Genomic DNA, 27,163 nt, shown 5'->3' with positions numbered 1-27,163 from the left:
AGACGCTGTGGTATCTTTTATTTCAAGTTCACTGGGATATATTGAGTCGACGTCAGTAAGGAAATAACAATTGTTAATTGATAATACGTCGTAGATATACCTGAATGTTGAATTGAAGGCCACAACGAGTGATTTATTTTTTCACGTACAAGTTTTTTTTAATAAATTCTGCTTCATAAGAATACAAAAAAAGGTCTGGTAACAATGGGGCACATTGGTACCCATGGGAATTCCAACAGATTGTTTGAAGACTTGATTTCCAAAAACTACATACAAGATGTTGCCTATCAGAAACTCAAGCATCTTTTTAGTGTCAACTTCAGAGTACTTGTGTGTGCAATCAGAATGGTTTTTAACAAAATATTTTTTTAGATTTCCAATGACAGGTAAGCATTTTCATGACTTCCATTTTTATAAAAGAAACAACAATCTATAATATCAAAAAACCTAGATTTTAATTTCTCATGGGGAATGGTTGTACAAAGTGTTGAAAAGTCGTACGTTTCAATGCTATTGATTTTGGTAAGAATTGTGTTAAATAGATGTATTACAGGAGGACCTATATCTCTTTTTAAAAAATGTATCAACGCAATATTTGGACCGTGTAAGACCACTTGCAGGTGACCCTAACAATTTCAGCTCCAGGGTAGGGTGTTTCGATGTTTCGGAGCCTGGTGTTTTATTGTCTTTTCCCCTAACCATAAATTTTACAATGACAGCTGTCCACCACTAGAAGGTGCCATGAAAACTTCAGCCCACGGGGTAAGAGCCTGCGATGTTTTTTTCTTTATTTTTTTTTAGTCAAATGTTCATTTACTCTTTTTAATACATACATGAAAACAACACTGTAAAAAGTCGAAAACGCTTAATAAACACAGCACTAATGTCGACTCGAAATACGTCAGTTCATTTTATTTTGAATTCCCTTGGTGTACAATAGGGTCTGATTCTGTTAACAGTGATAGTGCAAGCTTTTTGGTTGGTAACACTGAAAATTTCAGAACCCATAGGACGGACATTCAATGTTTCAAAGCCCGATGTGTATAATTCTAATTTTGTTAAATATATGTATCACAGGAGGGTCTATTTCTGTTAAAGGAAGTTGTATTAGCACAATATGTTGACAGTGTCAGACCACTTGCAATTTCAGCTCCGGGGTAGAGAAGTTTCGATGTTTCAGTGTCTGATGTTTTAATTATCTTTTAGTATTATTTATCAATTGAAAAATTACAGTAAGGATTGGATTTTTTAAACTAGAGATTGTATCATTATGTAATTTAATGTGGTAATGTTAACAACCAGTAGACGACCCTGATTATTGCAGGTCTCATGGTAGGGGGTTCCATGATTCCTGTTCTGATGTTTTAAAATTCCATCATCGTATGTAGATAGTTTACAAAAGGGCCTGGATCTTTTGAGCTAGACATGTAACCCTAACAATAATTTTACAATGGTAGCTTACCACTACTGGTAGGTAGTATGAGAACTTTAGCCCACGTGGTAAGGGCCTCCAGTGTTTTTTATTTACACTTTTTGACATACTGTAGAAGGTCGACACCGCTTGATAAACACAGCACTTATGTCGACACGAAAGAGTTGGTGTTTACATTTTTAGTTCACTTGGTGTACAGTAGGGTCTGTCTCTTTTAAACTACATGGGGTACATATTCTTTTATCATAAGTTTACACTGATAGTGCTAGACTTTGTTAGTAACACTGAGAATTTTAGTCTCCACAGAACAGACCTTCAATGTTTCCAATCCCGATATTTGTAACTCTTATTACGTTAATTATGTATATTGAAGGAGAGCCTATATATCTTTTAATGTAGAAGATGTACCAACACAATACTTTGACAGTGTCTCGGTGTTTCTGAGCCCCATGTTTCAATTGCTATTTAATATTAGAAATATATTGAGATATTATAGCAAGGACTGTAGATGGTATCTTCGCTGTAATTTTGATATGGTAGTGCTTAACAACTAGTAAATGATCCTGAATACTTTAGGCCTCAGGGTACGGGATTTTAATGTTTCCGATTCCGATGTTTACAAATCCAATTATTTTTGTAGATGAATTACAAAAAGGCCTGGATCTTTTGAACTAGACTTGTAACCCTAACCATCAGGCCTGGATCTTTTGAACTAGACTTGTAACCCTCAACATAAGTTTTACAATGAAAATTGACCACCACTAGTAGGTGCCATGAGAATTGCGTCCACAAAGTAAGGGCCTCCAATGCTTTCGGGTCTGATGCTTTTTACTCTCTATTACATAATTATATAAAAACAACACTGTAAAAGGTCGACACCTCTTGATAAACATATCACTAATATCGACATGAAAGATATACATGTATACGTCGGTCTTTGAATGTTCAATTTACTTAGTGTACAATAAGGTCTGGATCTTTTGACATACAGAGGGCATGTGTTCTTTTATCATAACTTTACACTCATAGTGCTAGACTCAAGGTCAAAAATATTTTGTTTTATCCAGAACAGATACTTATCATTCAGTGCTCGTTTTGTAAAAGTCTATCTCAAAGTTCTTGAAAAGATTTTTTGTGACCCTTTCTTTTGATCTTATTTTCCAATATATCTGCCCTTGTTTATGGAACGGACTCTTTTTGGGGGGAATATATAAAAGCCCATTGGAAGCTTTGTGCTATATTTTATCAATATTTTGAAATATGGCCCTCTTTTCAAAAAGTATTGCAACTGAATCAATGTCAGAAGTTGGAGGATGACAGAATGTCTCATATTAAATAGAATATTTGGCTACGGCACATTTTCCAAAATATGAAAGTAGAAATCTATAGAATAAATGCATACTAAACATTGAAATATATATGTATGTATAAAACAACTCGAAATTTCATCAAAATTTTTTTTCATTTTATTTGCACCTTTCCAAACTAACTTTCTTAAACATGTCAAAACACTTGTGAACACATACATGTATAAATTCAATTTAGAAAACACTTATTTGTAAATCTACCAAATATAAGTAAATAATCTGTAACACAAAAGCTATCTGAAAAATAAAAAAAATAATAAAAAGATAAAGTAGATAAATTATAAATGACTATTTGCAGAAGCTGTTTAAAGCATCTGAGCAAGGTCCATGAATACTATGCAGGTATGTTAAGGTTTCCCAAATGAGTTCACAACGATGTGTAGAAAATAATTTGTTATTCAAATATGTCATTATTAACTTCGAAGTAACAATCGACTTTCTTTACAATATTTCTAAGACAGTGAATCGTAATAAGTGACTATTCGTGAACATAAATAAATCCGGTTGTTCTCTGTTATCAATAAGCGATTCTAAATTTCAATACAAGTGATACTTAATTTCATATTATCAATATTAAGTATCAAATAATCAGCTTTGTATTAGGTAAGTGACTATTTCTAAAATAGTGAGTTGGAGGCTCCACCTGCTACGTGTACACTAATGAATGGAGGTATTTAATGCATCTACAAATCATGCGATATTAGGATAATTTGCATGAACTTGGGAGAGAACATAAGTATCAGTATGACTCATGCAGGGGGATGTCTGGCCAAATTTTGTGTAATTCGAGCTTAAAAAGTACCTAATTTGAAGGATAGGGCACAATGTTTGGACGAGGAATCACCTATATCATATTGTCACCGTGTGCAAAATACATATTTCGAGTGACATAATGTTTCTTGATTTAGTGCTAATTATTTCTAATTAGACCTTCACCGCCGGACATTAAGATGTCACCTGTTATTGAACTAATTATATATCTTGAGTAATCCTTTAAATTAATTATCTATTGTGTCAAGAGTAACTCTATTTATTCACTCATGTATGTTTTACCTATAAATTGGTCGTTATCCACAATGATCGTCAGTTGGAGACTGGACCTTGTATTGTCCATGCCGACTGCATAGATCGTGTAGAAACGACAAGTTTGGATCGTTAATAAATATTATTTGATACACCGACTTGTGAAATTCTACCGGTCATAATATTACCGGTGTATGAAAATCATTAACGATCTTAAATAAAGTCTTACTGCTTTTAAATAGAAATACTGAGTTTAGTTTTATTAGACAGTTTTGTATATCATATGAAACAAAGTTGTATAATAATCATAAGTAAAGGACAAGAGCGTACAAGGCCTGACAAATCCCCCCGTAACCAGGATTTTGAAATGGCATATGAACATATAAAACAAATCTTTACATTTGAAAGTGTACACCAGGACATGTACATGTATGATATAGAACTGCATTTTCTGACAAATAAATAGTAAACATTAATACATGCACTTGGTATTTATTTCCTTTGGTTTATTTGTTTGCTTTCTAATCATTACAGCATGATCTCTTATCTGTGCTAGCGCTATTTCTATCCGACATTGAGTGTAAAATGAACATTACGCAATAATTGTCATAATACAAATGGTGTTAGATATTTTTTACATAATAGCCCAATAAAAAGGCAAAAAATGTTTTACTTAAAAGCAAATGAATTTTATATAAAACGCCGTTTAACGTTTCAAGCACCCTCTCAATCGAGAAGAATGGGGTGCAAGCCTCCGCCTATCCTAGTGAGCTAAGTTGACACATTAGGGTATAGGTGAATAAATTTAACTGCTTGACAATATTTAATAAAGTAAAACTTTTTTGGTGAAACCCACGAATTTGGCCCATTATGGGTCTAGACTTCATTTTGAAAAATCAATAATAAAATTCATTAAAAACTTATTCTTTAAATAAAAGTACTTTTATGGTGGAGACTGGACCCATTCATACCTAAATTTTTGCAATTTAGAACAGTGAATGAACCAAGATTTTGGCATAAAACGCTGTGCAGCTTTATTTGGAAATCTATAACTGTCGTGTTTGTAGAACGAAAGCACAATATTGGCTTTCATCCTGAAATTTATACTAAAAACAATGCATACAAACCAAAAATTAATATTCAAACTTCAATTGAAATTCTTTCGTCTCCATTGCTTCAAGTGGGGGATATACAACACCTTGTACGCCCCTGTTCTTTAATACGTATCACATTCTATCGCACCACTTTAAAATACGCATATAATATCGTACCTTATTATATGATACAATATTGTATCACATTATACATTACAATGATATGTCTTGATACGGAACTGCATCATATAATATATTATTTTGTAATACTCATATACTTATATTTGCTAATATGCGTACATAAATGAATATATAGAATAGCGAAACGTTTAATTCTGTGTGAACATTTTAATGATTTCACAATGATTACCGCACATGCTTATCACTTGACAGTTGCATTATTGTAAACATTAAAACACGATTATTTTAATAATTCTCAAGGGTTTGCCTATTTCAAATGTAAATATAAAAGTTAAAATCAGCATTATTATAATTTCATGTTAAATACTAAAATCTGATTGGTTTAGACGCAGTTGGTAATCCGTTCAATTACCCTGAGCGTTAGCAACACACTTGGCAACGGGTAACCCAACGAATTGCTACATGCGCGTAAATTATGCGCATATACCGATTGCCATAGAATTCACTTCATTTCTATTTAAAAGGAGTAAAATTTTCTTTAAAATTAAGACATTCATTATAATAAAATAAATAGCGCCCATTTGGGAGGGTAACTGTTGACACCCCTCGAAAACCATTGTTTACCCCCGCTTCGCGTCGGTTGACAATGGTTTTCTCGGGCACTTATTATATAACGTTAAATAAAATGTTCACCGGGATATGAACTCAGTTGGTACGTAATCAAGTCTTCCGAGAAGCCCTTTGGGCTTCACAGGATATGATCACGTGACAAACCAGGTCCGATAAAAATTTTCAATTGCTGTTTATTTCTTAAATATTATATTATTTTACAATACTACGTTATATTATTCAAAATTGTATCATATAACACAATACTGTATCATATCCAATACAATAATATAGGAATCATTTTATATAACAACAAACTCATCTTTCAAACACGTTTGATTGAGGTACTTAGGACAATTGTTTTAGCATCCTTGATAATGAAGAGATCATTCTCTGTTTCTGAAGCAAGCCGTATGTATCAAATTCAAAGTTATTTGATCCATATAAGTTTGTCAGGACAGCTGTTCTCCAGATATCAAACCTACATTCGACTACTCAAAAAATCTACACGTGCTCCATTATAATAACCTCCGGAATCCGGAAAATATGGTTCAGATTTAGCATCCATACATGTTGAGTGCATCAGTATCAAAACCTGCATCATTTATACAAATTTGATAAACACTAAACCAAAAACTAAGATGTGTCCATCAAAGGGCATCTGCTCCAAAAAAAATTAACCAACTCCAAAAACCTTAAATGTATCATCATTCAGCATCTGAAACCTATGGCTCAGATTAAGCATTTGATCCTGTCAACTGCATATCTATCATCAGACACACCTGTCATGCAAGTATGGTGGAGTTAGGACCAGTAGTAAGTAAGATATAGTCATCAAATGGCACCTGCTCCAAAAACTTTGCTCTGCTCTTAACATTTTTAAAGCCAACATCCAGAATTCAAGTTCCAGATTCAGCATCCAAGTCTTAAAAGTTCATTAGTTTGTCCAGATGCACCATCCATGCAAGTTTGATGAAGTTAAGTTAATTAATAATTTAGATACAAGACCTGCACCACAAACTTTTACCACGTCCAGACGCCAACGGTATAACATAAGCTCCAGTCAACCTCGTGTCAGTGAGCTAAAAAAGTTTTGATTAAATGTCAATTGCCACTTGCCCCAATGGGATTTACATAAATCATTTGCAATGTTATGATATGCATGTGACATGATTAAGTACGATAATTAAAACGTTACTGTAGTGACGTCTATGATCAATACAGTATAATGAAAATTACAGCTTATAGTTTCGTTTAACATCTTTAATCTTCTCATGAAATACAGGACATTTTCATTTTCGCATCTTCAGCCTCTTTGCACACAGATAGCAACAGACTTGATGGCTCGTGCCATCGTGAATGATGCTGCCTGTTTTAGCTCTTCTCAAACACAGGCCATTTGGACCTTTCTACATGGCAAATTGCTGCGGTAGGTAAGCAGAGAATGTCGCAACTTGGTGTTCTAGACAAGTGGTTTACGAGGGCATGGTGCCCTGGCTGTACGGACACACAATTGAGTAAAAGTTGTCCTTAAACTTCTTGGTAGAGTTCATGTCTTGAGTGTGACAACTTCAACATCTTAGCAGAATTCGATGGAGAATGCATCTTCCATTTTCGTTCGCCAGACTGGACGAATCTTCAAGCAGAAGATACAGTGGCGTTGAAGGGGTTTGTTCTTTATACCTCATTCACATTCCAAGTGGAACTGAAATAAAACAAAAATGTTAGATATTCACTTGTTTGTTATATTAGGTTGAATCACTGGCATGGGATACCTCCATATTGTGACATAAAACGCTTAAATTAAGTAAAATATATACATATATAAATATATCTCGCAGGTTTCTAATTTAAAGAAATTGACTAATTCCCTGCAAAGGGTTGACCTTCTGTACCGCGTGCATGTTACACCATCACATGTCAGAAACTTACTGGTGTAAAGTTGACAATATTCAATCCACCTACTTTTCATGTTATTTTACCTCCCATCTGTAACTTGCAATTTTACTGTGTAAAGTCAACACAACAGTCATAGCCGCAGGTTTTCGCATTTTACTTCTGATTCTCATGTACCTAACATATGGGGCCTACATATTGCATATCAATTTCAACAAGTGACACCCCTCTAACTAATGATAATCATTAAAAATCATTTCATGAATTTTAGCAACACTCATAAGCCTTCAAGTACAGCAACTTTCAATTTTACAAAAATATTGACGGGTACTTTATCCGAAACTGTCCCTTGCTTCCTTTAACTTACACTAACATTCTCTGAAAAGTCATCTTGTCTTAAAGTTAACAAGAGGCCCAGGGGCCACATCGCTCACCTGAGCAACAATTGCCTTAATTCTGATCAAATTAGCATTACAGTATCAACATATCTTGACAACTGAGTACGGTAGATCTTGCTAAAAAAAATTGAAAATCTGCCAATTTTTATCAACCTCTTATTTTTTGGTAAATACCAAGCCCCTTTTGTTGTTGTACCTGTAAGAAGATTTTTCTCTATTCCTATATACCCCCCCCCCCCATTTCATGGCCCCATTTTTCTCTAGGGAATCATGGTTTCATCTGACTTAAATCTGCATAACCTTTGCTTTCACCATAAGTACTGAGTTCTGAACCGAACACTTTCCCAGAATAGTTTTAAAGATTTTCTCTTTATATTCCTATGTAAAACCTCAAACCGCCATCACGGTCCCGCCCTACCACTAGGGACTGTGATTTTGGAAACTTGAATTTACAATACCCGAGGATGCCTCTACACAAGTTTGAACCCTTTCTGGCCAAAAATTCTTTAAAAAGAAGATTTTTAAAGATTTTCTCTATATATTCCTAAGTAAAAATTCATCCCCCCTTGTGGCCTCACCCTACCCTTGGACTATTATTTAAACAAACTTGAATCTATATGATCTGGGGATGCTTCCACTCAAATTTGGGCTTTCCTGGCCTAATAGTTTTGAGAAGAAGACTTTTAAAGATTTTCTCTATCTATAAAAATTCATCCCCCATTGTGACCCCGCCCTTCCCCCAGGGACCATGATTTGAACAAACTTGAATCTACACTTCCTAAGGATGGTTGTATGCCAATTTGAGATTTCTTGGCCAAATATTTTTGAGAAGATTTTTAAAAGATTTCCTCTATATATTCCTATATAAAACTTGATCCCCCAATTGTGGCCCCACCCTACCCCCGGGGACCATGATTTGAACAAACTTGAATCTATACTATCTGAGGATGCTTCCACTCAAGTTTGAGCTTTTCTGGCCTAATAGTTTTAGAGAAGAAGATTTTAAAGATTTTCTCAATATATTCCTATGTAAAACTTGATCCCCCAATTGTGGCCCCACCCTACCCATGGGAACTATGATTTGAACAAACTTGAATCTACACTACCTGAGGATGCTTTTATTTCAATTTGAGCTTTTCTGGCCTAATAGTTTTTGAGAAGATCTTTAAAGATGTTCTCTATATATTCTTATGTAAAACATGATCCCCCAATTGTGGCCCCACCCTACCCCCGGGGACCATGATTTGAACAAACTTGAATCTACACTATCTGAGGATGCTTCCACTCAAATTTGAGCTTTCCTGGCCTAAAAGTTTTTGAGAAGAAGACTTTGGCTCAGGTGAGCTAAAAAAGGTTAAGTTTACAATACAATAAGTTGTTAAAGTTGGTTTCTGGAAGAAGAGACTTTGAAAATTTTCTTAATAAATATTGACAATTTTTTTTACTTTTTTAATCTTTAGTTTTTAAGATCTGTGTACAAACATAGAATTGTGAGCAAATCTCTGTATCTAGCTTGCTTATAATTCGAAGCTTAACACTCAAATATGGTTAGTAAATAGAAATTGTAAACAATTAAAACACAAGAAACATGCACTATAACAAATAAAGAACACAATTTATTTTTTCGAAATGACTCATATATATACATGTACATGTATATACCTACATATTTCCGACAGCGATATCAAACTCTATTTAATTAAACTGAATAAACTCGAGAAAATGCCGAGCATCTCAACAAAACCTATTGCATTAATCTACCATTACGCAAAATATAATGCCGAATTATCGATAGAATGAATTGTATTTCAGTACTTTTTTGATACATCAGATTTTGCTTAATTTGCGCAGGTAAACAGTTAACTGTTTGATTTACCGAAGTCTCTGTTTGATTTGATACGTAAAAATCACGAAATACAGACGATAGTTCCCAGGTTACAAAGCATAAATAATGAAAACGAAACGAAAATCAGAGCAAGCTAACACCAACGTCATGTGTGAAAACTGTCAACGCATTGAAATATTTAGCCTCAATTTACTTCACAAAATCGGCACCAATATATTTTGCATGTTTCAAAAATTTCCCTTCATTCGCGAACTGTTGCACAACAAGCAAATTCATCATAGTAAGATCGACTCTTTTTCGTATAATGTCATGGCTGCTTTAAACAAAGAACCTCGTTTTAGATGTATGGAATACGAGTTTTGGTAAAATGGGTACGCAAACCCGGGCCGTGGCAAAATAAAAGCCGGGGCAGATCGGCAATCGTCAATTCCAAATACGCATTATTTTGCAGCAATATTTACAGCAAATACAAATATACTGGTCCATCAAATATCCTGCAATTTTAATGAGATTGGCAGATTAATAACTGCCAATCTTTTGTTTTGCCCAGGCCAAGTCTTGTCTACCCATTTTACCGGATGCCGAATCCGAAGCTATTAAACTGATTGAAACACGCCTTTCCTTTATTATTATTTTCGTAATAACTCAGATTTGAAACAGAATTAGACCTTAATTTTTGCAATTTATATTTTCCTTCCCATAAGGATAATTTATGCTAAACTATGTTGAATTAGAATCAGTAGTTCTTGAGAAGAAGATTTTTTAAAATGCACCCCCCTTTTTCTACAGTTTCAAGGTTTTCTCCGCTTTGAATACAGATCGGACTTTTATTTCTGCAATTTATATTCGCCCTCCCGTAAGGATGCTTTGTGCCAAATTTGGTTGAAATTGAATAAGCGGTTTTAGAGAAGAAGTTCAAAATGTAAAAAGTTTACAGACGGACAGACAGACGGACAGACAGACGGACGACGGACAAAAAGTGATCAGAATAGCTCACTTGAGCTTTCAGCTCAGGTGAGCTAAAAAGCTTATCCTGTTCTGAGAAAAGGTACACCACATTTTGCCAATTCCATTGAGGTTTAAGAAAAATATGGCCATTTAAGTGAACCCACCATTTCCACTTTCCTCTTTTTAACAGAGATTCATAGGGCTCCCCATAAATAAAGCATCTTTATCTAATCTTTTAGAGGTCAATTGTTGTTCAACCTCCTTAAAAAAGAAACCTTATTTAATACTACAAACATCTACTTGATATTATCATGATAAAAGCATCACATCACTTAAAAATACCATTACATGTATACCCTCCCCCTATCTTTTGATTTTCACAAGAAGCATTAGTTTGAACACTTTTACCTAATTTTCTGAAACTTGTGGCAATTTCCTTGAGTCATTTTCACACATAATAGAAAACAACCATCACTGATATCTAAAATTGATCTCTTTTGGAAAATGGATGATTTGTAGCATTTTTATTCACTAAAAGACATGCCGCCCTACATCTGATTTCTTGTTTTCATGAAAAAGTAAGCCTAAAATCATATTTAGTGGATATCATATATAGTCTGGTTTCTCCTTTTAACTTTGCTAAAATAGTAAGACCTACATGTGTGATTTCTGCTTTTAATTAAAATGAAATTCAACCACACCTGGGTACCTGGGGACGGATGAGAATTCCATGAAAAATGTTCAAATTTTTCTACATTTTTGATGCATATATACAATGAAACGGTACAAATATGTTGTTTTTTGTTCATTTCAAGAGTAATTATCATACAGATGTTATTTCAAGGTCAAATGTACATTTACATATCCTACATGTAATGGTAATGGAGTCAACTGGAAAGAGGGGGTGGCTTTTTCAATTCTGTATAAATACATCTAAAATATCATTTATGGATAGGAAGGAGCAAAAACTTGATTTTTTTGACATATTGTATAATTTGATAACTGCATCTGTCTACATGTAAAGTTCAGTTGAAATAAAAATATGCTGTTTTAAAAAAATTCGGTCATATAAGTCAGGTGGCTTAATGTTATTTCATAAAATCAGACAGCGAAATGGCTGCAAATTCATAAATTTAATGATTCAATTGATCAAAACTGTTTTAAAGTATTTATTCTTATCTCATTAATTAACTGAAGCCTATTAATCGCACCAGGGTATGAAATACCTACTCTCTAATCCAATTTACTCTAGTGGTGGTCATTCTACACATTTAAGAGGGAGTTACTCCCCTTGAATACCCATACCAAAAAAAAGCACTAAAAAGTTATACCTATGAGCCCTTAAAAAAGTTACAAAAAAGTCATAACTAAGTTAGCACAATTTGGAACCATCTGATCAATTATGGTTCCAAATTAGCATCAAAAAGTTATACCTATATTGTAACTTTTTGCTTAAGTACAAAAAAGTCATAACTAGAGTGTAACTATTGACAATTTATTTTTTTCATAAAAATAAATAGGTATAAAAAAGTTATCAAAAAGTTATAATAAAGTTATCATTTAGGTACAAAAAAGTTACAAATTAAAGTTACAGAAAAGTTATCATTTAGGTACAAAAAAGTTATACATATAGGTACAGAAAAGTTATCATTTAGGTACAGAAAAGTTATAGATGTAGGTACAGAAAAGTTATACATATAGTTACAGAAAAGTTATCATTTAGGTACAGAAAAGTTATACGTATAGTTACAGAAAAATTATCATTTAGGTACAGAAAAGTTATAGACGTAGGTACAGAAAAGTTATACATATAGTTACAGAAAAGTTATAGATGTAGGTACAGAAAAGTTATACATATAGGTACAGAAAAGTTATACATATAGTTACAGAAAAGTTATCATTTAGGTACAGAAAAGTTATACATATAGTTACAAAAAAGTTATCATTTAGGTACAGAAAAGTTATAGATGTAGGTACAGAAAAGTTATACATAAAGTTACAGAAAAGTTATTGTTTAGGTATAGAAAAGTTATAGATGTAGGTACAAAAAAGTTATCATTTAGGTACAGAAAAGTTACACAGAAAAATTACAGATGTAGGCAAAAAATATCTATCTGTATCATAAACTTCAGATAAAAAAAAACCCAGGTACATGTACAGGTGTTATACTGATAAAAAAAAAGTCCCTAATGTTGACATAATGTTCTTGCTCAATTTGAATAGAAAGTTTGAGAAACATTATTTTGTAAACCAAAATTTGACCAAAACCTTCATAAAGCATGTTTTAGGATAAATTCCTAACATATCCTAGCATGATTTTGTTCCAAACATACTAGAATGATTTTTAAAACAGTCCTGGTTCTAGATGATATTAATGACCTGCAGTAATTTATCAGCAAACAACTGGATCTGTTTCTTGAATCTGTTCCTAAAATGTATAAAAAAGAATGTTTCATTATGGCAATTTCTTACTACATGTACTTTCATTGTAACTGTTAAAATCCTTGACAACTACCTTATACTTAAAACATAATTATATAGCATACCCATGTTGAATATAAATGTGACCAGCACCTGGCAGGTGAAAACTGGTTTCTGTTGACATGGCTGCATGTATTTCTATGGGAACGGTTGCTCTTGCTCTTTCATAGTATTATCCTCGTCCTCCATTAATCTAAAAGAAGGCAATAAAGTTTAAAACATGACACTGTTTGACAATTTTCAATATACGTAGCATAAATTATTATTAAATATCAGTAAAACTTTTCAATTCTCTGTTGACCTGCCCCCCCCCCCCCCCCCCCCCTCTAAAAAGTCAACATTTATACAGCAGTTGCCATTATATTCTCAGATTTACAATAATTCATTTACTAAAAGATATACATAATATATGGTTAAAATCTGTATATCTTTACTTGATAAACACACACACTTACCTTTTTTCATCTTGTATTAATGATGTATCTTCAATCTGGTGTACAGTCTGCTAGCTGGACTTGGTTGGGATTTTTTCTGCAATACAATTATACTCTTTTTAAAAAGGTCAGCCATAATTTGATTATATATAGAATGTACATCACTAGATATACATGGCTGCATAGACTTTGATATAGATGATAAAATCATGCATTTCTTATTAAAATTCTAGAAATATTCCAAATGGAATTCATTTCTAAGTGCAAAGCAATAATATAGAAATTGAGATAAGCAAACACAAATGAATTATTTCAAATGACTTGTTTGTATATCAGACTTACCCTGAACGGAAATGGTCATCCACAACTAAAGCCATATCATCCAGGTCTTAAGCATGTCTATCTTTATGAAACCACTGCTTGCAGTTTCATTACTACATACAACACGCTGTGATTCTGCACATTTCTTGAAAAAATCAGGAAAATCTTCTCAACAACTCCTGTCTTCTTTGTCCATTTCAAAATTTGATGGCGGAATGGCAATTGTCCAATCAGAATTCACGAAAGTCAAAGTTTGAAATTTTGACCAATCACGATACAGCCACGATTAATACCGGGATAAATCTTTAAATTTATTTTAGTTAAAAAACAATATCATTTACTTAATATCATCTTAAGAATTCTGCATTTAAATGAAACAAATTTTAGTAATACTTTCTTTCCTTACAACCTGTTAGTTTATTAACCGATCATCAAAACTTGGCATTTCCGGTCTCAAGAGCCGCCATTTTGAATAATTTGAGGGAATTTTAAAAGCTAAATGAATTTAAATACCAATGCATTTTTACAATTGATGAATATGTAAAACCAAAAATTATAACATCTTTTTGAAAAAAAACATGTTTCCCAAAGTTTAAAACACAGTCCTTATAGCTATGTGCTAGCTAGCTGTTATAAATTACGATGAGAGATAGGCTAGTACTGGGAAAACATACAGATGGAAATAGCAGTACTGTTCTTTGTTAACAGCATGTCTATTAATCAAATATGTGAATAAATATGGTGACCCCATCTCATAATAACAAACAATGCCACCACCCCTCCCCCACCCCACCCCCCTTTTCTTCGCATGCATTCGATGTCATGGGAAAATTCTGAATCAATTTATAGGAATCTACTCTATTTCTTTATTCATGGGGAAGGCCATGAAAAGTTAGGAAAATTTTCAGTGATAATATAAAGTTGATGCTACCCCTTAGTATTAAACAGTGTTTAAACGAAATCGTAATATGTCTAATGATGTTCAACAGACAGATAACAAAATAATGCTTGCAGGAGCAAAATAAAAATGTCTGCTGGTCAAAACACACACATAAACTTTTTATCTTAAACAAACATCAGTGTCATCACAGCACGGACTAATCATGACCTCTTTAGACACCCTTTACTGTTAACCTGGGATGTGTGTGCGTTCAGGCGGAAAGTGATTTCCTGTTTTTGCCTTATAAAAACAATAAAATTTTGGACAGGTATTTGTGTTGCAATTGATGGACTGGATTCCCGTTATAATGGTTATGTCATTGTTTTCAAACAAATCTTAGTGATTTTACTACCCAGTGTGTGATTAACCTACATCTACCCCCCCCCCCCACCCCCACACTCATGGTGATTTTTATAAAAAAAAAAAAAAAAAAAGTTATAACGATATTTTATATTAGTTTTTAGATTTATTGTGATAAAAGTCTACTTTAGACTTGAAACTCTTGGATAAGATATTCTTAAATTTTTAGTGTAAAAATGACAAAGTCCAAACACATTCACAAATTGACTAAGTTCAATGTAGGTACATTTCAGTTATACTAAAAAGTTTCTAAGTTCAATGTAGGTACATTTCAGTTATACTAAGAAATTTCTAAGTTCAATGTAGGTACAATTTAGTTATACTGAAAAGTTTCTAAGTTCAATGTAGGTACATTTTAGTTATACTGAAAAGTTTCTAAGTTCAATGTAGGTACATTTTAGTTATACTAAGAAATTTCTAAGTTCCATGTAGGTACATTTTAGTTATAGGGCAAAAAGTTTAAGTCCAATCTAGGTACAAAAAAGTTATAACTTTTATGTGCCCAAATCTTGGGTACATAAAAGTTACACTTTAGTTACAGAAAAGTTATGACTAAGTGTAACTTTTTTTTGTATGGGTATTTTTGCTAATAAATCATGTAATGACATCTACAGCCAAAAAATCATCCATTTTCACAAAATATATTACTTATGGTACAAAATCCACTCAAAATTACACTGAAATGAAAAATCTGAAAATACCATGTTGTCTTGAAGGTGGCACAGGACAGTTTTTTTTTATACAATTCATTGTAGCCAGGGGATGCGTGTCTTCGGAACTCTGTAACTAGAATTTCCTCAGTTCCCATTCAGGTCAAATACCTTTAATTCACTCTTTATAAGGCCAATCACCAATTTCTGAAGAAAATTACTAGTCAAAACCTGTAAAATTCTCTACATATTGGTTTTTATTAGATTTTAACCCTTTCATATTTTGCTAATTTTTCAGCTTTTTAGACCTCCCCCAACTAATTCCCTGCAAAGGGTTGACATTCCGTACCGCGTGCATGTTGCACCATCACATGTCAGAAACTTACCGGTGTAAAGTTGACAATGTCCAATCCATCTACTTTTCGTGTTATTTTACCTCCCATCTGTAACTTGCAATTTCACTGTGTAAAGTCAACACAACAGTCATAGCCGCGGGTTTTGCATTTTACTTCTGATTCTCATGTACCTAACATATGGGGCCTACATATTGCATATCAATTTCAACAAGAGACACCCCTCTAACTAATGAAAATCATTAAAAATCATTTCATGAATTTTAGCAACAGCCTTCAAGTACAGCAACTTTCAATTTTACAAAAATATTGACGGTTACTTTATCCGAAACTATCCCTTGCTACCTTAGGATGCTTCCACACAAATTTTCCTGACTGGTTAGTTTCTGAGAGGAAGATTTTTAAGGATTTACTCAATATATTCCTATGAAAAAATTCGACCCACCATTGTGGCCCCACCCTATCTTTAAAAGGTCATGATTTTCACAATCTATACTACCTTAGTATGCTTCCACACAAGTTTTAGCTTTCCTGGCGAATTGGTTCTTGAGAAGAAGATTTTTGAAAAGCTCTTAAATTTTTTCAATAATTCCTAATTATATCCTCTTGAAAAAAAAGGTGGTCCTTAGTTTTCACAACTTTGTATCCCCTTTGCCTAATAATGCTCTGTGCCAAGTTTCGTTGAAATTGGCCCAGTGCTTCTGGAGAAGATGTTGAAAATATGAAAAGTTTACAAACAGACAAGCAACAGACAAAATGTGATCAGAATAGCTCACATGAGCTTTCAGCTCAAGTGAGCTAAAAATCCAGTTATACATTAGTACCCGACACAATTCATGCTTTTTACAGAAAGCAACTCAACAGCTATGCACCAGAACCTCAGGCGATTGAAACTGTCTATATAGAAGCATCATTCCAAATATTAATAAGTACACTGGGTTATTGCTTTAGTCCACTGAAAGGAACTTAACAGGTATATACCTGGTATTAATCTGTACCCTCCTAGGCTATGGATAGCTCTATTGGGTGAAAAATATCAGCTACAAATTAGTATTTTTGGCTACTGATACTGTCACTGAGAGCAACTTAACATCAATATTAGTACCCTAGGTTATTGGTAGTAGTCTCTTGAAAGCAACACAGCAGCTGTACATTAGTATAACTTACCTCTTGATATTCGCTTTCTGGTAAGAACATAACCATTGTACCATAGTAAACTTAGCTTTTCCTATGTTCACCATGACGACCTAGCTTATTGATATGGTCCACTGAGAGAAACATAATAATTGTAAAATAGTGCACTAGACTATTGATATGATTCACAAAGAACAACATTATTTCCAAAATTTTAAAAATGCACTCTCTTTTTCTACAGTTTTGAGGTTTCTCCCCTTTGAATAAAGATCGGTCTTTCATTTCTGCAATTTATACTTGCCTTCCCATAAGGATGGTTTGTGCCAATTTTGGTTGAAATTGGCGAAGCGGTTTTACAAAAGAAGTTCAAAATGTTAAAAGTTAAAAAAAGTTACAGACGGACGATGGACAAAATGTGATCAGAATAGCTCACTTGAGCTTTCAGCTCAGGTGAGCTATAAATCAAAACTGAAGTAATGAAAACAAACCACATTTTCCACAGAGATTCAAAACTGTTACAAATGAGGAACTAGAGAAATTTTTCGACTCCAGGCAAGCAAAATCAACAAAAAGAAATACAGCATGGGGATTTTTCAAGGTAAATGTGTTTGCAGCAATTTGACATTTGTATAAAAATCTTTAAGGGTCAAGATTTGTTGCAGAATTTACACAACCAAACACAAGACCCCCAAACGTTACACAATGTCAGTCTCTAAAACACAACTCAATCCTTTTAGATTGGAACATGGAGATCTATGGTTCTGTACTAATGGTGCAACATTAGACCTGCAAACAGCAAATGTGTCAACTCTTGCCAGTCATCTCTCGTGATTTTATTGTGAAGCCAGCCCCAAAGAAAAAGTTGATGATGATGTTTAGCCTTTGTACCACAAAAATACTTTGATCAATATCAAAGGAGCAATAAATCGCCATCTTGCTGACATTCAGAAAGATGTAAATATAGTCCATGACAAGGAGTTCAGAACAGCCAATGGAATCTTGGATGGTTTCTTTAAAGAGCGAACCTGACTTGATCTGTCAAAACCAACATCACACAAAGATATTATCGAGATACATGATCTGCAGAAGATTTATAAATACCTCCAAGGTGCCACATCATCACCAGTGGTTTTGCGCCATGCTGTATGGTACTTTCTGTCCATCAATTTTATTACCAGAGGTTTAGAGTTCCACCATAAGTTTAATCATAACAGCTTTGTCTTCTGCACAGATGAAACTTGCCAATATGCTGCATTACAACACAAAACATTACAAAATAATCATCAAGGTGGTGTAGATGCCGATGACAGCCATACAGACAAGATAATGTATGCAACTGATAATGAAAACTGCTGTCATGTTTATCTCTTAAAGTTACTGATGTCAAAAACAGATTCAAATGCTACAAATCTTTTCAACCAATACATATAAGAGAGAGTTCATTGTGATATTTGGTATTCAGCAAAACCCCTGCCAAAGCGCACTTTCAACAAGTCTCTCGGGGAGATTTGCTTTGCTGCTGGTGTGGAGCATAAATACACATCCCACTGTTTACGGGCCACTGCAAACACTTATCTTAATGATCAGGGATTTGAAGCACGACATATCATGTTCATGTCGAACCAAAGGAATGAGAGTTCAATGAGGTCATATAACAGATCGCTCTCCTCTAAGCAAAAAAAAAAGCATTCTGCGATGGCGTCTGCATCTTCATCCCCTTTTACGATCGTAGCTCTTCCACCGCTGTCGACCAGGTTCTCGAACTTGCCACCACGAACCCATGAAAATCAGGCTCAACTTGAAAACTTACCGTCACCATCTGCACATGAGACCACAACTCTCATATCGTCAAATTCCACAGCCACAACATCGTCCTCCATGCCAGCAACATTGAAAACAGTTAACATGAACATGCAAAACATTAATCCAACAGCTGGGTTTTTCAATAATGCAAACTTCAGGGAGAGCACATTTCGTTTTACTCAGTTGTGCTTACTGTATTGTTACGTGTTGATAATGTTTATTCTTAATGAATAAATCATCTTGTTGAAAAATACTCATGTATTGGTATTGAATTCAAACTTTTGCGATTAAATATAGCATTTCTCAAAAAAAAAAAAAATCTTTCTTCATAATATTTTTGAGCACTATATTTCCAATGTCACAACAGCTGATTTTTTGGCTCTTCCATCAATTACCAACACCTGCTAGTAAAGGCGCAAATTTTAAAACTACGACCATTAATAAAATAAAAAATAAAATCAATATAAATATAATTTGTTTGCTCGCATTGGTGTGTCATAGGACCGACAAATCCAAAAAAAAAAAGCATTCAATGCTTATATGCACGTTACATAACCATTGTACCTTAGAAAAGTAAGTGCTTTGAGAGCAACATAATAGTAATACATCAGAACCCTAAGCCATCGATATGGTCAACTGAGAGCAACACAACATTATTCTAAAAAACCAAACCAATTAGTAGCAACCTGTATACTGAAAGCAACTGAACAGTTGTACAATCCAGTTTCATAACAGTACTCAAGGCAAATGATGATGCTGTTGATACCAAGTTCCAATGCTAATGGTACGGTCTACTAAGAACAACAAAACAGTCATACATTCGTACCCGACACAATTCAAACTTTCCACTAAGAGCAACCCAACAACTAAGCACCTATTTTCCTGGTATTATTCAGTACACTCACCTATAAATACGGTCTATTGAGTGAAATAAAACATCTTAGTATTTTTTGTCTATTGATAATGTCACTGAGAGAAACTTAACATCAATAGTGGTACCTAAGGCAATTGGTAGTCTTCTGAGAGCAACACAACATCTATACATTAATATAACTTGTCTATTCATAAACCTTCTGGTAAGAACATAACCATTCCACCTTAGTACAGTAGGCTACACATATGTTCACCTAAGAAAACCATATTATCTTATGCAGGATACCCTAGCTTATTCATAAGGTCCTCTGAGAGAAACATAATAATTGTACAATAGTACACTAGGCTATTGATGTGAATCACTAAGAACAAATTCCTATCATCCAATGAGACCAACATGACATTTCATAATAACATCTTAGGCAATGATACAGTTCACTAGGATTAACACAACAGTTTTCAATAAGTAATCTAGCCTTTTGATCAAATGTCATTGGAAGAGCTACCAATTGTATATCAGTAACTCAGGCAATTGATACCGTCTAATCAGAGCAACACGTAAGTTACACATATGTTACACAATACGATTCATACTATCCTTTGAGAGCAACATAATAGTAATACATCAGAACCCTAAGCCATCGATATGGTCAACTGAGACCAACACAACATTATTCTAAAGAACCAAACCAATTGGTAGCTATACTAAAAGCAACTGAACAGTTGTACAATCCAGTTTCATAACAGTACTCAAGGCAAATGATGATGCAGTTAATACCAAGTATCCAATGCTATTGGTACGGTCTACTAAGAACAACAAAACAGTCATACATTCGTACCCGACACAATTCAAACTTTCCACTGAGAGCAAACCAACAACTTAGCACCTATTTACCTGGTCTTATTCAGTACACTGACCTATGAATACTGTCTATTGAGTGAAATAAAACAGCTACACATTAGTATTTTTTGTCTATTGATAATGTCACTGAGAGAAACTTAACATCAATAGTGGTACCTAAGGCAATTGGTAGTCTTCTGAGAGCAACACAACATCTATACATTAATATAACTTGTCTATTCATAAACCTCCTGGTAAGAACATAACCATTGCACCTTAGTACAGTAGGCTAAACATATGTTCACCTAAGAAAACCATATTATCTTATGCACGATACCCTAGCTTATTGATAATGTCCTCTGAGAGAAACATAATAATTGTACAATAGTACACTAGGCTATTGATGTGAATCACTAAGAACAAATTCCTATCATCCAATGAGACCAACATGACATTTCATAATAACATCTTAGGCAATGATACAGTTCACTAGGATTAACACAACAGTTTTCAATAAGTAATCTAGCCTTTTGATCAAATGTCATTGGAAGAGCTACCAATTGTATATCAGTAACTCAGGCAATTGATACCGTCTAATCAGAGCAACACGTAAGTTACACATATGTTACACAATACGATTCATACTATCCTTTGAGAGCAACATAATAGTAATACATCAGAACCCTAAGCCATCGATATGGTCAACTGAGACCAACACAACATTATTCTAAAGAACCAAACCAATTGGTAGCTATACTAAAAGCAACTGAACAGTTGTACAATCCAGTTTCATAACAGTACTCAAGGCAAATGATGATGCAGTTAATACCAAGTATCCAATGCTATTGGTACGGTCTACTAAGAACAACAAAACAGTCATACATTCGTACCCGACACAATTCAAACTTTCCACTGAGAGCAAACCAACAACTTAGCACCTATTTACCTGGTCTTATTCAGTACACTGACCTATGAATACTGTCTATTGAGTGAAATAAAACAGCTACACATTAGTATTTTTTGTCTATTGATAATGTCACTGAGAGAAACTTAACATCAATAGTGGTACCTAAGGCAATTGGTAGTCTTCTGAGAGCAACACAACATCTATACATTAATATAACTTGTCTATTCATAAACCTCCTGGTAAGAACATAACCATTGCACCTTAGTACAGTAGGCTAAACATATGTTCACCTAAGAAAACCATATTATCTTATGCACGATACCCTAGCTTATTGATAATGTCCTCTGAGAGAAACATAATAATTGTACAATAGTACACTAGGCTATTGATGTGAATCACTAAGAACAAATTCCTATCATCCAATGAGACCAACATGACATTTCATAATAACATCTTAGGCAATGATACAGTTCACTAGGATTAACACAACAGTTTTCAATAAGTAATCTAGCCTTTTGATCAAATGTCATTGGAAGAGCTACCAATTGTACAACAGTAACTCAGGCAATTGATACCGTCTAATCAGAGCAACACGTAAGTTACACATATGTTACACAATACGATTCATACTATCCTTTGAGAGCAACATAATAGTAATACATCAGAACCCTAAGCCATCGATATGGTCAACTGAGACCAACACAACATTATTCTAAAGAACCAAACCAATTGGTAGCTATACTAAAAGCAACTGAACAGTTGTACAATCCAGTTTCATAACAGTTCTCAAGGCAAATGATGATGCAGTTAATACCAAGTATCCAATGCTATTGGTACGGTCTACTAAGAACAACAAAACAGTCATACATTCGTACCCGACACAATTCAAACTTTCCACTGAGAGCAAACCAACAACTTAGCACCTATTTACCTGGTCTTATTCAGTACACTGACCTATGAATACTGTCTATTGAGTGAAATAAAACAGCTACACATTAGTATTTTTTGTCTATTGATAATGTCACTGAGAGAAACTTAACATCAATAGTGGTACCTAAGGCAATTGGTAGTCTTCTGAGAGCAACACAACATCTATACATTAATATAACTTGTCTATTCATAAACCTCCTGGTAAGAACATAACCATTGCACCTTAGTACAGTAGGCTAAACATATGTTCACCTAAGAAAACCATATTATCTTATGCACGATACCCTAGCTTATTGATAATGTCCTCTGAGAGAAACATAATAATTGTACAATAGTACACTAGGCTATTGATGTGAATCACTAAGAACAAATTCCTATCATCCAATGAGACCAACATGACATTTCATAATAACATCTTTGGCAATGATACAGTTCACTAGGATTAACACAACAGTTTTCAATAAGTAATCTAGCCTTTTGATCAAATGTCATTGGAAGAGCTACCAATTGTACAACAGTAACTCAGGCAATTGATACCGTCTAATCAGGGAAACACGTAAGTTAAACATAGGTTACACAATACGATTCACAATGTCCTTTGAGAGCAACATAATAGTAATACATCAGAACCCTAAGCCATCGATATGGTCAACTGAGACCAACACAACATTATTCTAAAGAACCAAACCAATTGGTAGCTATACTAAAAGCAACTGAACAGTTGTACAATCCAGTTTCATAACAGTTCTCAAGGCAAATGATGATGCAGTTGATACCAAGTATCCAATGCTATTGGTACGGTCTACTAAGAACAACAAAACAGTCATACATTCGTACCCGACACAATTCAAACTTTCCACTGAGAGCAAACCAACAACTTAGCACCTATTTACCTGGTCTTATTCAGTACACTGACCTATGAATACTGTCTATTGAGTGAAATAAAACAGCTACACATTAGTATTTTTTGTCTATTGATAATGTCACTGAGAGAAACTTAACATCAATAGTGGTACCTAAGGCAATTGGTAGTCTTCTGAGAGCAACACAACATCTATACATTAATATAACTTGTCTATTCATAAACCTCCTGGTAAGAACATAACCATTGCACCTTAGTACAGTAGGCTAAACATATGTTCACCTAAGAAAACCATATTATCTTATGCACGATACCCTAGCTTATTGATAATGTCCTCTGAGAGAAACATAATAATTGTACAATAGTACACTAGGCTATTGATGTGAATCACTAAGAACAAATTCCTATCATCCAATGAGACCAACATCACATTTCATAATAACATCTTAGGCAATGATACAGTTCACTAGGATTAACACAACAGTTTTCAATAAGTAATCTAGCCTTTTGATCAAATGTCATTGGAAGAGCTACCAATTGTACAACAGTAACTCAGGCAATTGATACCGTCTAATCAGGGAAACACGTAAGTTAAACATAGGTTACACAATACGATTCACAATGTCCTTTGAGAGCAACATAATAGTAATACATCAGAACCCTAAGCCATCGATATGGTCAACTGAGACCAACACAACATTATTCTAAAGAACCAAACCAATTGGTAGCTATACTAAAAGCAACTGAACAGTTGTACAATCCAGTTTCATAACAGTTCTCAAGGCAAATGATGATGCAGTTGATACCAAGTATCCAATGCTATTGGTACGGTCTACTAAGAACAACAAAACAGTCATACATTCGTACCCGACACAATTCAAACTTTCCACTGAGAGCAAACCAACAACTTAGCACCTATTTACCTGGTCTTATTCAGTACACTGACCTATGAATACTGTCTATTGAGTGAAATAAAACAGCTACACATTAGTATTTTTTGTCTATTGATAATGTCACTGAGAGAAACTTAACATCAATACTGGTACCTAAGGCAATTGGTAGTCTTCTGAGAGCAACACAACATCTATACATTAATATAACTTGTCTATTCATAAACCTCCTGGTAAGAACATAACCATTGCACCTTAGTACAGTAGGCTAAACATATGTTCACCTAAGAAAACCATATTATCTTATGCACGATACCCTAGCTTATTGATAATGTCCTCTGAGAGAAACATAATAATTGTACAATAGTACACTAGGCTATTGATGTGAATCACTAAGAACAAATTCCTATCATCCAATGAGACCAACATGACATTTCATAATAACATCTTAGGCAATGATACAGTTCACTAGGATTAACACAACAGTTTTCAATAAGTAATCTAGCCTTTTGATCAAATGTCATTGGAAGAGCTACCAATTGTACAACAGTAACTCAGGCAATTGATACCGTCTAATCAGGGAAACACGTAAGTTAAACATAGGTTACACAATACGATTCACAATGTCCTTTGAGAGCAACATAATAGTAATACATCAGAACCCTAAGCCATCGATATGGTCAACTGAGACCAACACAACATTATTCTAAAGAACCAAACCAATTGGTAGCTATACTAAAAGCAACTGAACAGTTGTACAATCCAGTTTCATAACAGTTCTCAAGGCAAATGATGATGCAGTTGATACCAAGTATCCAATGCTATTGGTACGGTCTACTAAGAACAACAAAACAGTCATACATTCGTACCCGACACAATTCAAACTTTCCACTGAGAGCAAACCAACAACTTAGCACCTATTTACCTGGTCTTATTCAGTACACTGACCTATGAATACTGTCTATTGAGTGAAATAAAACAGCTACACATTAGTATTTTTTGTCTATTGATAATGTCACTGAGAGAAACTTAACATCAATACTGGTACCTAAGGCAATTGGTAGTCTTCTGAGAGCAACACAACATCTATACATTAATATAACTTGTCTATTCATAAACCTCCTGGTAAGAACATAACCATTGCACCTTAGTACAGTAGGCTAAACATATGTTCACCTAAGAAAACCATATTATCTTATGCACGATACCCTAGCTTATTGATAATGTCCTCTGAGAGAAACATAATAATTGTACAATAGTACACTAGGCTATTGATGTGAATCACTAAGAACAAATTCCTATCATCCAATGAGACCAACATGACATTTCATAATAACATCTTAGGCAATGATACAGTTCACTAGGATTAACACAACAGTTTTCAATAAGTAATCTAGCATTTTGATCAAATGTCATTGGAAGAGCTACCAATTGTACAACAGTAACTCAGGCAATTGATACCGTCTAATCAGAGCAACACGTAAGTTACACATATGTTACACAATACGATTAACACTGTCCTTTGAGAGCAACATAATAGTAATACATCAGAACCCTAAGCCATCGATATGGTCAACTGAGACCAACACAACATTATTCTAAAGAACCAAACCAATTGGTAGCCATACTAAAAGCAACTGAACAGTTGTACAATCCAGTTTCATAACAGTACTCAAGGCAAATGATGATGCAGTTGATACCAAGTACCCAATGCTATTGGTACGGTCTACTAAGAACAACAAAACAGTCATACATTCGTACCCGACACAATTCAAACTTTCCACTGAGAGCAACCCAACAACTTAGCACCTATTTACCTGGTATTATTCAGTACACTGACCTATGAATACTGTCTATTGAGTGAAATAAAACAGCTACACATTAGGATTTTTTGTCTATTGATAATGTCACTGAGAGAAACTTAACATCAATAGTGGTACCTAAGGCAATTGGTAGTCTTCTGAGAGCAACACAACATCTATACATTAATATAACTTGTCTATTCATAAACCTCCTGGTAAGAACATAACCATTGCACCTTAGTACAGTAGGCTAAACATATGTTCACCTAAGAAAACCATATTATCTTATGCACGATACCCTAGCTTATTGATAATGTCCTCTGAGAGAAACATAATAATTGTACAATAGTACACTAGGCTATTGATGTGAATCACTAAGAACAAATTCCTATCATCCAATGAGACCAACATGGTATTTCATAATAACATCTTAGGCAATGATACAGTTCACTAGGATTAACACAACAGTTTTCAATAAGTAATCTAGCCTTTTGATCAAATGTCATTGGAAGAGCTACCAATTGTACAACAGTAACTCAGGCAATTGATACCGTCTAATCAGGGAAACACGTAAGTTAAACATAGGTTACACAATACGATTCACAATGTCCTTTGAGAGCAACATAATAGTAATACATCAGAACCCTAAGCCATCGATATGGTCAACTGAGACCAACACAACATTATTCTAAAGAACCAAACCAATTGGTAGCTATACTAAAAGCAACTGAACAGTTGTACAATCCAGTTTCATAACAGTTCTCAAGGCAAATGATGATGCAGTTGATACCAAGTATCCAATGCTATTGGTACGGTCTACTAAGAACA

At 34.1% G+C, this 27,163-nt stretch overlaps 2 long non-coding RNA genes and 1 pseudogene across 3 annotated transcripts; 1 reads left to right on the top strand and 2 right to left on the bottom strand.

Moving 5' to 3' along the window:
- LOC128174371 (multiple epidermal growth factor-like domains protein 10) overlaps positions 1 to 27,163 on the bottom strand; it is a 346,250-nt pseudogene that overhangs the window by 89,844 nt on the left and 229,243 nt on the right.
- LOC128172517 (uncharacterized) lies at positions 6,681 to 19,459 on the top strand. Its single transcript, XR_008242283.1, has 3 exons — positions 6,681 to 7,334; positions 17,930 to 18,025; positions 18,165 to 19,459. It is a non-coding gene; the product is annotated as an uncharacterized LOC128172517 (long non-coding RNA).
- On the bottom strand, positions 12,959 to 14,448 carry LOC128172512 (uncharacterized). 2 transcript variants are annotated; one of them, XR_008242278.1, is made up of 4 exons: positions 14,012 to 14,448; positions 13,691 to 13,766; positions 13,301 to 13,428; positions 12,959 to 13,182 (listed from the first exon to the last, which is right to left on the bottom strand). It is a non-coding gene; the product is annotated as an uncharacterized LOC128172512 (long non-coding RNA). The 2 variants fall into 2 exon arrangements; XR_008242277.1 differs by having other exon boundaries at positions 13,691 to 14,448.

This window comes from Crassostrea angulata, chromosome 2 (genome assembly GCF_025612915.1).
Source record: "Crassostrea angulata isolate pt1a10 chromosome 2, ASM2561291v2, whole genome shotgun sequence".
Taxonomy (NCBI): Eukaryota; Metazoa; Mollusca; class Bivalvia; order Ostreida; family Ostreidae; genus Magallana; species Magallana angulata.
The sequence above is the reverse complement of the archived record's forward strand: the minus strand, read 5'-3'. Positions and strand labels throughout refer to the sequence as shown.